Below are 13882 nucleotides of genomic sequence, written 5' to 3' on the forward strand. Positions count from 1 at the left end.
AATTAGCTACTTTGCACTTAACCACTGTTCAGCCCACAGTTTACAGAATCTTTAGACTCAGTGTACTCACTTGAGAGAAACATTGCTAATGTTATTAGTTCCAAGAAGTGCAATCACCTAACTTAATACTAAAAATTATTAAACAAATATTGTGCCTGCATTTTATTCCAAAACACAACTTGAGAGAGTATTTATTAACAAGGAGACGAATACAGAGACAAACCCTGAACTGCGTAACACAAACACCGTCATGATCTAAACCCCATTAGCGTGAAAGAACTCTCTTCAATGCCTGTAATGGCTTTTGAATGAGGCTTGTATCGATTTTACACTAAATGTAAGAAAAGCATTCCTCCCAGAGCCTAAGGAGCAGCAGTCTAAATCTTTTCTTTGCAAAGGGTCAGTTTAAGAAAAACAAATCACCTTTCCTATTTTATAAAGCCATCTTTGATGGATATTTTAGGGCAAATTCAAATTAAATCCTTGAAAACTTTGCAATTGTTGGAGAGCCAAGCAGGTGTTATCAGAGAACCCCTTTCCACAAGCAATTCCATAGGAATAATTTTGAGAAAACTGATAAAAACTGATTCTCACATAATTATTTATATAGTTGAGGTTTATTTTATTTCCTATTCTATCACTCCCCTGCTCTAGATGAATAGCAATAACGTTCGTTTTGTAGGTGTTATTTATAAAGCATTTGAGCTGAAATTAAAAAGCAGGTCTAATCCAAAGAGTTCATCAGTTCAGTTCAGTTCTACTCTTCCTTCATTTCCTTGTGTAGATGCAGCACCACAAAAAAGCCTGCTGTAATTTTACAAACAGCGTATTTTATTGAGGCAGCTAAACATAGCAAACTGTGTGTCTGAATGTATGTGGAAAGATATAAAACTTAAGGCTTCTGTTAGTGTTAATAGAGCTTTTATGCATATTTTGCCATTTACAAGAATGTAATCACTGAGCATAAAAGTAAAACTTTAAAAATTGTAGACACTTGTCAACAGTTTTTTACTCTATAAAAAAAATGCTTGATGGTCAGTTCATGAACAACTACAATAACCTTTGCCAAATAGGTATTAGAAGTAGTTTGCATTTTTAATAGAAAGAGTGTCTCCACATTGATGCAATGGTCAAACAGGACCATCTTTTAGGGGTTAGAAATCACTTTCTTCTCGCTGAATATTTATGAGACCTCATTATAGTGAATGCAACCTCTAAGCCTGCTGGAAAAAAAAAATACTAGCAGGTGTTAAAGCCACATTTTTTCACTCATTGTTTTGGTCTAGTGCTTTGGGAAGGTACCTTCCTTCCCTGGGGAGCAGGGGTTGTATTTAAAAGCTGAAAATACTTGACAAACAATGTGGGAAAGCTGCTCTCATGTTACAGCCTGTGTGGGAGAAGAGTTCCCTGATTAAGATGCAGATCTGGCGTGCAGTGAAATCTGTTCTTTGTCACATTTTCAGCTTGTAAAGATCATGCTGCTGTCATTGAAAGCTTATAACATTTGAGCTATGGTGGCATATCCATGTATTGGTTAGTAGTGTCCTGAAAAGTAAGTTTATAAAATCACACAAAAACAAAGCAAGAAAGTGGATTTTCTTGGATCAGGTATTAGAAGAAGAATATTTTCTGTATATGAAGATACACAGTTGTGTAATGCTTGAAGTCCTCCTCGGTGCCCAGACGTCTCCTGTTTTCTACCTTTTTTAATTCAGGACACCTGCTGTGAACATGTCTTTTCCCTTTTTACAGCAGCAAGAAATGTAGACAAGAATACTTATCTGTGCTACTTTCAAGAGGTAGGTTAATAGAATTTGCCATAAAATTGCCTGCCATGTGGATAATTAATTACATTAGTTACCTACAATCACTTTGATTTGTTTGTTGTTCTTGACGTCCGTAACGAGCACATACACTGACAGCTTCGGGAATTTCCACCGAGAAATCCATCACACAATCTGTTTCGTCCAAAGGCTGTGCTGCTGGAAGTGCCAGTCGAGTTAGAGATGATGAAAATGGACAGATCTTATGCAAGACTTGGCCTCTTGCTGCTCTGTTGCCTCAGCGTACAGTAGACGTGTGTATATGTATTGTCATTTAAGGCTTCCCATGAGGCTGTGCTATCCAACAGAAATCATAATGAGGAAGACCGTGGGTTTTGGCCACTTATGACACGGAGTCTGCAGAAGTTCCTCCTGGAAAGCCAATGCCTGGGTGAAGAAAACCTCCTTTTCCTTCTTGGAGCGCTGGCGCGACTCCACGCAAGCACGTTTGGTCAGAAACCCACTGACTGTCATTTGGTGCTGGTTGTGTAGACACGTCAGAATGGGACACGGTGTCTGTGGCAAGAGGAGCTGGAGGGCTCAGCTGCTGCCTCCTCCAGCATCCCAGGAGGGACCTCACCCCTCTTTGCCCAAAGGTCTACTTGGCTATGCAAGGAGAGAGAAAATGAAACTTCTTATCCCAGCGTTTAATGAATGTGGATCCTCTGTCTCCCTTTGGTTACAAAGCCATGCACATGGTTCAGTTTTATATTTTTCCAATGGTTTGTGGCTATCTTACACACTGGACATTTCTGCTGTTACAACAGCTTTCTCCAGTCCCCAGTTCCATTCTTGCACAAAGACGAGTCGTGTCATACAACATCTAGTTCCAATGTGCTCATACTTTCTGTGTTTGGAAGAAACTTGCAAATTATCCAGAGATCATGTGAGTAGCAGTGGTACTTCGGCCTCCCACCAGAGGAAAAGCTCTTGAATCTCCCGTGAGTCTCAACCAGATGATTGGCACCTGACATTTTTGCCTGTGCTGACTGTGCCTCTGTAGGTGCCAGGGTAACCAAAGAGATTATCCAAGACAAGCTTAAATGCATGCATGTCTTAAAATGATGTGAAAGAGAGGAGACAGCTGTTCTGAGCTGACCTAAGCACAGCACAAACATCCCCCACACATCTCTCGATGCTGCAAACAATTCTCCTCCATCCACAACCCACAGCATCCTCATGTGAGCATAGTGTGCATCGGTCAAACCTAAGTGCACATCTTCACCTACCATGTAAAGCAACAAAACTGACCTATCAAGAACAAAAGTTTTATTTGGTAGGCATCACAATTAGTGTGGGCTGATTCCTTAGTTAAAAATATTTTTTCATTTACGTGTGAGTGGATGTGCAAGGAGTACCTAATGCATTTCTCACATCCTTCCTTGGAATACTGGTGTTTCTTAACATTGCACGAGCAGTGAAACCCCTCCAGCTCTATATCTTGACTCTGTTACCATTGCTCTTTCACAGAATGAAATATTTCGGTAATCTTTTTTAATGTTGTATACATCTCAGTATATGTACACGTATGTATTTGTGTGTGTGGATGTAACACTGACCTTTTAAGCACATCGCTAATGTTCCTGGCAGTGACAGCAGTCTGCAAGCTTCATCCCAAAGGGTGCTACCAATGGGCATCTTTTCTGAGAGAGCTAACTCCTTGCAGACTTCTTCCAGGGTTTTTTTGGAGGTCTTGTTTTTGGACTTTCTGGCAATTAGCAGCTTCTACTGCAAACATGGACAAATGCTCAAAACCAAACATGTACTTATGCCTAAATTTCAAGCCAGAGAATCAGATTAATAACACACATTTTAAAGTCATTTCAGTTCAACTCTTGATTTAGGTTTTCTGATTGACACAGGGGCTATGTTGCTATAATAGGTGCATGAATAGGCAAGTTTCCCTTGAGATCCAGGTAAGCGAGTCAGGACTGCCAGTACGTATGAACAAGACAGAGAGCACCGTCTGAACTGGACCTACAGCAGGTGAGGCAGACCAGGATCTGAATGTGTGCATGAAGGTCTAGAGATGGGGAGAAATTGTGGGAAGCTCATTATTCAGATCCTTCAGTGTTGTGAATTTCAAAGTTAATTATAAAATCTAATTTTTGATTAACAAGGAAGAGTGAATGTTTTAACATATGGTGCCAGATGTTATTACAGAAAAAAAAAAGAGAAAATGAACTGAAGTTTTTTGCTATTTCTCCAAATATACTATTCTTTTCTCCTGAACATTTAATTAATTTAAACTTATTTTTTTCTTTTTTTTAAGAAAAGTTCCTTTGAAGAGACTCCCTGTCCCGGATAAAGCTGTCAGTCTTCTCCGAAGGAGGAGGAAAATGTTCTGATCTGGATTTATGAACTGCATGGTTCCACAGCTGGAAATTACAAAATGTAGGACAGAAGTGACTTCTTATGACTTGGTTTCTTGGAATTAATCTAAAGGAGATATTTTCTCAAAGCTAAAACTCCTTTTTCCTTCATTTTTTCCAGCAAATTTGGCAACAGTAACTTTTGACTTGAACAGGTGCAAACCAAGAAAATTTTCCCAAAACATGTCTAGAGTTTTGTTATATCCTTTAATTAATAATAAAAAATATGCATGATAAAGGCCTAGATTTTATTCTGCAATGAGTTTGATTCTGCCTGTCAAAATTTTTTATAGCATGCCTGCTATCTTAGTCCTTCCTAAGTAAAGTGTGTTTGTATATTGAGATTCTTAAGAACCTGAGAGATACCATCACTCCTTCCCTTAACAGAGTACGATGCAGAAATACCTTTATACTAGAATTGAAGAAAGATCCAGACAAATGCTCACAACATGAGGGACTTACTGGATTACAGATGTATAAATGTACTTTTGTGCCAGTTCTTGACTGTTCACGTGTTGGAGGAACACTGACAGAGCACGTGTCTCGTGGCTTAGCCTCACTTGGAAACAGGGGTTTTTTTTCTCCTATGTGGAAAAACAGTTGTTTCAGCTGCTTTTCTATTCCTCTAGCTCCCAGCTAATCAAGCTAAGTCACCTTCGAAAGTCTTTTCTGTTCCAGGGAAATTCTTCCTGGTCCAAAAAAAATACTTTTGTTTCAGTGGAAGATTAAGATCAGATGGAGGCTGAGATTGTTGTTATGGCAAAGTTTCTTGTGGTGGTGTTGGCTGTGTCCGTTGCCCAGCTAAACAAGTTGCCAAGTTCTTGAGAAAAAGAGTCGAGTCTAAAGGAACTAAATGTGTTACCTCATCAACGGCATCCCGTTATTTCACATTTGGATGTGCCTCCCCTGGAAATTCCTCAAGTTTCAAGCCTGTCGCTATAACGACTATGAAGTCGTCATTTCAGTTTCAGTGAAAGTGAAAACTTCTAACCGGTAATTGTTTAAGTCCACCACACTTTACGTAATTCCTCCATCTTCATTCTGTGCTTCCTTTGAAAGATACTGTATACAACATATTCAGAGGTTGAAACGGTATCCTGCTCCTTTCCACTTATTTTAGGCAAATTGAAGTCTTAATGTCAGGAGAGTTCAAACCAGCAGGTGACATTTACCAGTCAGGAGCTGCCGGGAATCCAGAAAAATGTGCTGCTTGGCTTGCACACATGTACTTGCACTGTTTTATTTCCAGGGTGTTCACGAACAGAAACCATTGTTCAATATCGTTATTTCACACAGTAGCATTTGCACAAGTGATTTTGACAATGCCATCTTGCAGATTTTTCTTGTATTGTTTGGATAATTGCATTGTCAGGAATTACTTATCATACATTTAGCACTTAATACCCATTTATTATGAGTTCATGTAACTGCTATTTAAAGAATAATACATGCTAACTCCTTTCTACACCATTTGATGCCACTTTGATTTTGTAATTGCTGGTTTCCTAGGATATTATGCCACAAAACCTGAAGAAATAATTGGTTGTTTCATTCCAGACAATACGTTTTGGAGTTGCATAGAGTTTAACTGGCAGATTTGTAACAGTGCAACGGAGACATAAAGGGAATGAATGCTAACCATGGAATAAGATTGCACAATGTAACTTGCATAGCTACTGGTATTAGGCAGCTACAGTTAGCGTTGTTCAAAGGAAAAAGGTTCTTTATGCAAATGTTGTAGGTTTTATGCCTTCGGGGGATGCTCTGTGCAAGAGTATGTCAGTATTGCATGTCAGCACAGGGTGGAACAAGTACTGAATGTGATGTGAAAAACAGGTGACTAAAACCAGCAGCTTTCTTCCAATGCTCAGCTATAATTATTTTTTGTTTGCAGAGTATGCGCTGAAATCTGCAGAAATAACTGCTGGTTTTGTGGGGGATTGTTTTTGTAAGCACGTAAAAGCAAAATGAAGGAGTATCTTGCAAGTATATTTAAAAAGCACTATTTCAGCTGAACCTTTCTCACTTGTTAACTGTTATCAAGTGATGGTAAAATACTAATACATGTTTTTTCAGCATCTTCATAGTTTGCGTTTGTTTTACAGCAAATCCTGTTATTTGATTAGAAAATGTTGCCACTTTTATCTGGTTTTAATTTGTTTGTAAGCTTATAATTAAGGTTATTGTAACTTTCCATAGTAAGATCACAGAGACGCTGTGTACAGATTTGCCAGACTTCGACTGGGCTGAAATTTGTCACAGCTGCCAGATTTGTAAAGTGGGTTAGAGACTAGATAAGAGATCATGATTCTGGTCATATTTTCTTTGAAAAATGTCAGCATGCCTCCCATGGCAAGGACTGTCACCCTTTCAGTAACTTTACATGCTTGGTTCCTTTAGGAAAGCATCAAAACCAGTTTTTATGTGTTCCCATGTTGCTGCCTGACTTAGCCAGCATTGTAGAAGAATTCTCTGGTGGGGTTCTGGAATGGAGACAACCTGTAGTGAGTTCCACTCAAGGGCCTCAGTAGCTGCATTTTTATTTAAATATAGTAAGAAGGAACAATTGTCCTTTATCCAACGCTTGTACACCAGCATATCACACAGTTTTGCACTACTACAGCTGTGGCTAATACAGGAACTTGCCTTAGTGTACAGCATCTCTTTTGGGAAATCTAATGTAATTCTTCTCAAGTCTTTGAGGATGGTTTAGAAGAAAGGCTAGTTCAGTTTACTTCTTACAAAGCTTCCCATCAGCTCAGCCTCTCTGTGTTACACTGGTTGGGCACCCCTGGTGCAGCCCCCCTAAGGACGGTGTCCGAAATGCAAACGGCTTCTCCTGAGCTGTTCAGCTGCAGCAGCGTCCGTGGAGCCTGAACTGCGATTTATCCTGCCCTAAAGCAGGGAATGAAAACAGGCCGCTGCGACGTAATCTAAAATTGTCTGTCTTCTCGCTGTAACTACACAGAGACCCGCAGCTCAGTAATTGAGGTAGGGAAGTCCAGCTTGTGCGTATCTAAAGGTGGTTGTGATGAGTGCCCCACTGGGAGTGACGATCACCTGAGACGCAGGGCATCACTAAGACTTAAAATAGAACCCGGTCAAGCTCTTAAAAATGGCTAGTATGAAAGGGTGGAAAGGGAATGCGAGATGTGTAGCTCAGACACTTTTTCCCCATAGTAGAAGTAACAAAGTGTTCGCTATTTTAATGAGGAGCTGTATTCCCAAAGTACATAAATATGGGATAAGTTCCAGATCGTATAATTGCTGCTGCTTTTCTAATTGGCATGTCCAGAGGTCTGCAGCAGAAGGTGGCATATACATCACTCCATGTATTAACTTATTAATGGTGTCTCTGGGTGGCCTGACCAAGGACTGACTCATCATCAAATCCATTTTCTGGTGACAGCTAGACAAATCAAAACAAGTCATGTAGATTATAATTCAAGTCTGAGAACAGACTATTGAGCTTTATGGTCATCTAATTAAACACAGCAGGGCTACCATCATCTTAATTAAAAGAAACTTTCTCATTGTATTCAACACAAAATAAATGACACAAGCAAATAAAAAAGAGGTTCTGTAATATGAATTGCGGTGGTCTCATGACTTGTCAGAAAAGTTTGTTGTTCCTGCAGCCTTCAATACATGCATCTCAGCAAGGATCTGTGTGAGAGCAAGCCTAGAAAAATGGAATCAGATCAAACCTTCACCAGCAAACCCCAGCCCTGCGTTTTGCTTCATTTTTGTGCCTCTGATTTCAGAGCAAGGAGCAGGTTGCACCCCCCACCCTGAGGAATGTGTTTGGGTGCAGTACTAAGGCACACAGCTGGGGGTATTGCAGCCCAAACTGTGGCAGCTACAGCAATTACTAAGGGCTGTTCACAATTAATATCAAGCTCTTACCTCAGCTGATTGGTGCTAGAAAGGATGTAATTGTGGCCAGCCGTCTCCATAAGGTGCTGGGGAGGGGTCCAGCTGTAGCCATGGCCAGCATTGCTGATGGGCTACAAAAGGCAGCAGGGTCAGGTTCCACTTGACCAGCTGTATTTTAGTAGTTGTAACTTGATTTTTTTGTTAGAGCTGTTTCAGTCAGCACTCTGACCTGATGCACTCTGCATGGGGCTTGGCACTGGAGAGAAAACCTGTTGCATGCAGACAGAAGCTTGCAGCAAAAAAAAGGTAAATGTTCTGCATGGGGCATGTAATGTGGACTGGTTTTTTGGAGGTGATAGATTCAGGACAAGTGGCAGACTGATTCCTGCAAAGGAAAATGTATTTATTTAAAATTGACTTGCTGGGTGGTAAATATGAGAGTCCCAGTGTGAAAAACCTCTAAGAGCATTAAAAATACTAACCACCCCCAAGAATTTGGATTGGATACTTCAGACCCATTTCAAAGTGACTGGGTTGTGTGTTATTTTGATATCATTAGTAAACTAATATAAGCGCAAACCAAGCTGACAGCTGTGTCTGCACTTCAATTGTGTAAAATGCACCTGCATGTTGTGCATGTGATCTGAAACTTAAAAGTACACGCTTGACCCAGCATCAGACAATATTGCTCTGGAAGGCAGCCTGCTATATATAACCCAGCCAAAACATAGCTGAATTCACTCTTTTATAGCCTGCATTCAGCAATTTGCCTTTATAAATTGCTGATGGTAGAATTGTCTTTATTGGTTGTTTGAGGCTTCAGATTCCAAGTGTGAATTGCATTGTTAGTAAACGTTCTTTGTATAAACAGCGTTTTCCATTTTTTCTAAAAGATGTGGCAGATTGTTAATGGTTTTAAAGTTCACTTGTGTCTTCTTGTCATAAATGCACAAAGAAGGTACTGCTAGAAAACAAATAAGAATTAAAGGAGTTAGATATGTGCAGTCTACAGCGGAGCTGGGTCATTGCTTACTGTAAAAATCTCAGTTAAAGCTGCAGAATTTTCTAGGTTTAGTCTAATAAAATGTCTGAAATGTTTCCCTTCCAACAACTGCTGCCTTAACTGCAAGAAGGGATCCTGTGAACTAAAAAAATAAGTTACTGGCTAATTCTTTAATCCAAGTGAATTAATTATAAACATGAGACAGAATGAGAGAGTGATCCCATTGAACCAAAAGGGAAAGAGAAATATGAAAGTGTTAGTCTACAGAGATAGTGTTTATTTTTGTTGATGACAGTAATATTGACCAACTTGCACTACTAGTTTCTTGGTTGTTTGTGGGAATGTCTAAATTTCCTCCTTTCAGAGCCTGATTTTTTTTCAACATCTTTTGCTCCTGTTTGAGTGAAATTATAACTGAATTGGAAACATCTGGAGTTTTATTTCCATACATTTAGTTTTAATTCTGTCACATTTGTGCCACGGCTGTCTGATTCATCGTACAAATGCATGTGGATCTCCAGGTGCTTGTGCACATCTGCTCAGGAGATGCCAGGCTGTGCTGTACCCCACCGCTTCTGCACCTGCAAACTCGATCTGTGTGTAACCTTGGAAATACAGCTCTTGAACTTGTCTTGAAAAAGCTCCAGATCAAGCCAGGCCACGCAGCTCTCGCAAACTGCCTGAGACCTATGCCAAAAATGGGAAATAATTGAAAATAATCACATTCCTGCAAGTACCACTGGCATAAATTTTGAGGTCCAAGCCGTTTCCAAAAAGCTTCACCTCTATTTGGGGAAACATTCTGGAACCGTGCCCAGAATCTTAGGTCTGATGTATAGCAGGGTAACCATGCACAGCAGTTGTGCTTTTGTGTGAGTTGTGAATGAATGTGGGTGTACACCAGGTTGCCACCCCCCAGCATTATGGAAGAAGTCTCCAGCACCAAATAGTCCCTTTGACTCTGTTCCCAAACTGCTACCGGCACACACCGTGGTTGCAAAAAAACTACGCAGGCATGGTGCATGTTAAAGCCCATATTTAAAAGGATCTTGCTATGGGAAATCAGCACTTTCACAGTATTGTAATGTCACTCTGCTTCTCTTGAGTACCTATTATTAATGGCATGTAATCATTAACTGTATAAGTAACAGTTTTCTTAATGACAGGGGAAAGGGAGGTATTCAAAATGTGTTCAGTGTGGCCAGGTGACACTCCCACCTGATTTTTTCATTTTTGAAGACAGCAATAATATTGAATAGTCTATTAGGCTTTTTTCTCATCAGCAGAATGATGCTAATGAATTTGTCAGATACAGAAGACTCCACTAATGTCTCCATTTGTCACGTTGTCATTAAACTTTTCACGATAGATGCTGCATTTCTATCAGCATTGTGCATCTTGATGTCTTATTTTCTTGCTCCTTTTTTTTTTTTTTTTCTGGAAGATAAAGACCAAAGGAGGCTGGAGAGAATCAGAAGCTTTTGCAAATGTATTTTGTTTTCAAAGCTCTCCATAGGGCATCAGCTGGCTTTAAAGCAAAATGTATGGCAGATGCTCTATCTTGGTCTCAGCAGATCTTCCATCTTCCATTCTCAAACAGGTTAATTGAGAGTTTTGATCTGTTTTTCTACAGGGGTGCTTATTATGTTTATAGTATATAAAAGTTGTTGCAACTGAAAGTTTCCTCCTTGTAAGAATTTTCCCTCCATGACCACCCACCAGGTAGCCGTTTCAGCATTGTTGCTGAAAACAAGTTGTGAACAACAGTTCGTGAATGCAGTTACTCATGAAGACTGAGCGCTGATTTCTATTTCAATAGGAAAAAAGGACTTTTATTTGGATGGAAAAAAAAATCTGAAAGGTATCAACTGGTGATTGAAAAATATGTACAGAGGCAGTGGGAGATGGGTCTATAAAACTATATATGTAAGCAGTGAGAATCAGTATCTTATCAAGAATCCCATTTCCAGAGCTTGTGGGAACCACAAAATATGTTCTGCAGGTGTGCAATCACTGGTGTGGGTTTGAAAGTAAAGGTGGAAAGGACTAAAAAAATTGAGCCCTTTTCTTTGTTGCTATCAGGCAACAACACACATTTATTATTTAAAAAAATTTGTATTAGACCTGTATAATGAAGGCTGGAGCTGCCACTGGAGTTCAATACTTGCAAACACATTGCTATAAGCCCAAAAAGTTGTGTTGATTTCCAGCAGTTTGTACCAGCTTTTATTTCACTTTTTTCATTAAAGGTATTAATTTTCCTCCCATGCAACAAGACTGTAAGACCTGGGAGTGGTGGAAGAGCATCAGGGAGCTGTTTGGTTTTCCCTTTGGGGACTATGGCTGCAATCCTGGTGCTGCCCTACCCGCCAAGGGCAGTGCCACCCGTGCCACTGTGGCAGGTACATGTGGCAGCCCCATTCCCTCGTGTCCCAGCCAGAGAACGCAACCACCATGGTTCTAGCAGTTGTGTTTTTTACAGTGGTGGATGCATTTTTAAGTAATGGCCACAAAGTATAATATTTCACTGAATGTGATGCAAAGAGGACACTTATTTTTTTTTTTTTGTTGCTCTTCAAACTTTCCTCCTCTTTTTTTCTCCCAGGAGATAAGCCTGGGGCAGCGAGTACAAGAAAAATGCCACATTTGAGCCCAGAACACCATTTGCTTGAGTCTGTCCTCATGGCGAAGCCTCTGGCTGGTTCACAGGAGGGGGCTGATGTCACCAGTTGCCTCACGAATGTCAAGTGTAATTTGTTGCCTTGTATCTGAGCAGTCTGTGTCATCTTTTCCAGCCTGGGAAAAATTGCCGTCTCCCTCAATACCTGCGTTGTGGAGGGAACTGGGGGATGGAAATATATTTCAACAGAAACAGATGCTCGAGGCTTGATACCTAGCAAATGTGAGCATCATTTTTTTACATTTTGCCCCCTCGCCACATACATGAATTGCATCTGCACCGTAACAAGTAACTAGATAAAGCATTGAGCTGATATTCGTAACTTAATTGCAGGTTGTTTGGGGTTTTTTCCCCCTTTTAAAAAAAAAAAACAAAACTTGTTTTTTCTTTTTTTTTTAATTTTATTTTTCAACCTTCTTGTCCTCAGGCAAAGGAGCCAATTAGTAAACCCCAACCTCTTAACATTGTGGTTCAGTGCTGTCAATTATGAGAAATAAGAAAAGGCCTCAACACTCCCAGGGCAGAGCCTGTGGGCAAAAGGAAAGTTCCAGAAGTTAAAGGTCTGTTGGGCAGACATTATTTAAAGAAGAAGACTGCGTGGCCCTGGCAACTGCAGGCTGAAAGGGCCAACAGGGCTCTGCTGCCTTGTGAGCACAATAAAACAGGAGGCAAATACTAACCCGAAACACATTAAGAACTGAGGAGTCTTTGCTCTCCCTGCTCTTTCAGCTACCAATTTTATTCTCAATCTTGAATGCAGAGTCTAAAACAAGCCTACAGCGGAGTTTGTCCTCATTTTTCTTGGTTTAATGGTGAAGAGCTGCCTTTAGCTGAGGGAGTGTATCTGCCTGGGTAAAACTTCTAAAAAATGAAAATGTGAGCTGGTGTCGAGGGAAAATGGAGGGCAAGCAAGCTCTGTATCGGCTTGGTGGCTGGGGGACCGTATGTCCCCTTCCTCGGGTGCTCAGTGGGATGGGATGGGATAGAATGAGGAGGGAAGGTCCTGGAGCACAGCTTGCCCTGGGTTCCCACTGCTGCTGCAGCTGCTCAAAGCTGATTCTACAGCTGCCTTTCTAGGCAGAAAAAATAGTTGTACCAAGGAATAACTGCTCGCTCCCAGTGCCTGCCGCTTTGCTTTTTGGCAGCCTGGTCCATGTATAGCTGAGATCTTTGGGGGGCAGTAATGTGGTTGTATTCCCACCTTATTTAAAGCTACTTTGCGTTGTCATTGCGATGTAAAGGTCCTTGTGTGCACCTTGCAGACAGGAGTGGACTTGGAGCCTTAGAGGCAAATAGGCAAGATCTTCAAACTCTCATAGAGGAAAATACAGTGTCTTCTGGTTTTGTATCCGCAGAAAGGGGAAAAGCTATATGTGGTCTATAGTAGTATTTAAAGGCTCTAAAATCAGGGACACGGGAGCAATGCGCAAAACTGCCACCCAGTCTTAACCCACACTGCAGCTGTTTCTGTGGAAGACAGTCAGGACATCCTGTGTTTGTAAGAGATTTTTAAGTCCTGAGTGTAGCGGGTTCATGTACATCTTGGTGCAGGATAGCACAGCTGAGTATCCGAACCGGCATTTTTACACCACAGGCTCAGTTTTGTCAGGCTGAAAAATAACTTGGCTTGTTTTCACCCAGGACTCGCTCAGTTTCTAATACTTAGTTTTATTAGACTGAGAAATAAATTCATATGAGAAGCGGTAGGACTGGCTTAAAAGCAGAAACTTCAGTCATCTGAACTGGTGCCCCTGAGAAAACAATGCAGGAAATGATGTAGTGTTGGGAAGAAATGGAAAAAGTGGCTTAAAAAATCTTAACATGTTCATTTTGTATAGAGCCAATGTCGAAAAATCAGAGGCTCTGTGATGTTGTAAGGCCTTAAAATGGAGTTATAAAGATTTTGTTTGTCATTAGTGGCCATCTGTCTTAGATCTTGCTTTACCCGGACTGGGCTGGCTTGTGGGGCAGACTGGATTTGCAGGGAACAAGGTTGTGCTTCTTGCAATTTCTGACACTTACTGGCACATGGGTTTTCAACAGAATTTAAGAGATCAACTTGCCAAAACCTGTTGAAAACCCATCAGTAAGGAGGACCTCTTGACCTGCTATGAAATGCCCAGTACCA

This window comes from Caloenas nicobarica, chromosome 13, assembly GCF_036013445.1.
Source record: "Caloenas nicobarica isolate bCalNic1 chromosome 13, bCalNic1.hap1, whole genome shotgun sequence".
In the NCBI taxonomy this organism is placed as follows: Eukaryota; Metazoa; Chordata; class Aves; order Columbiformes; family Columbidae; genus Caloenas; species Caloenas nicobarica.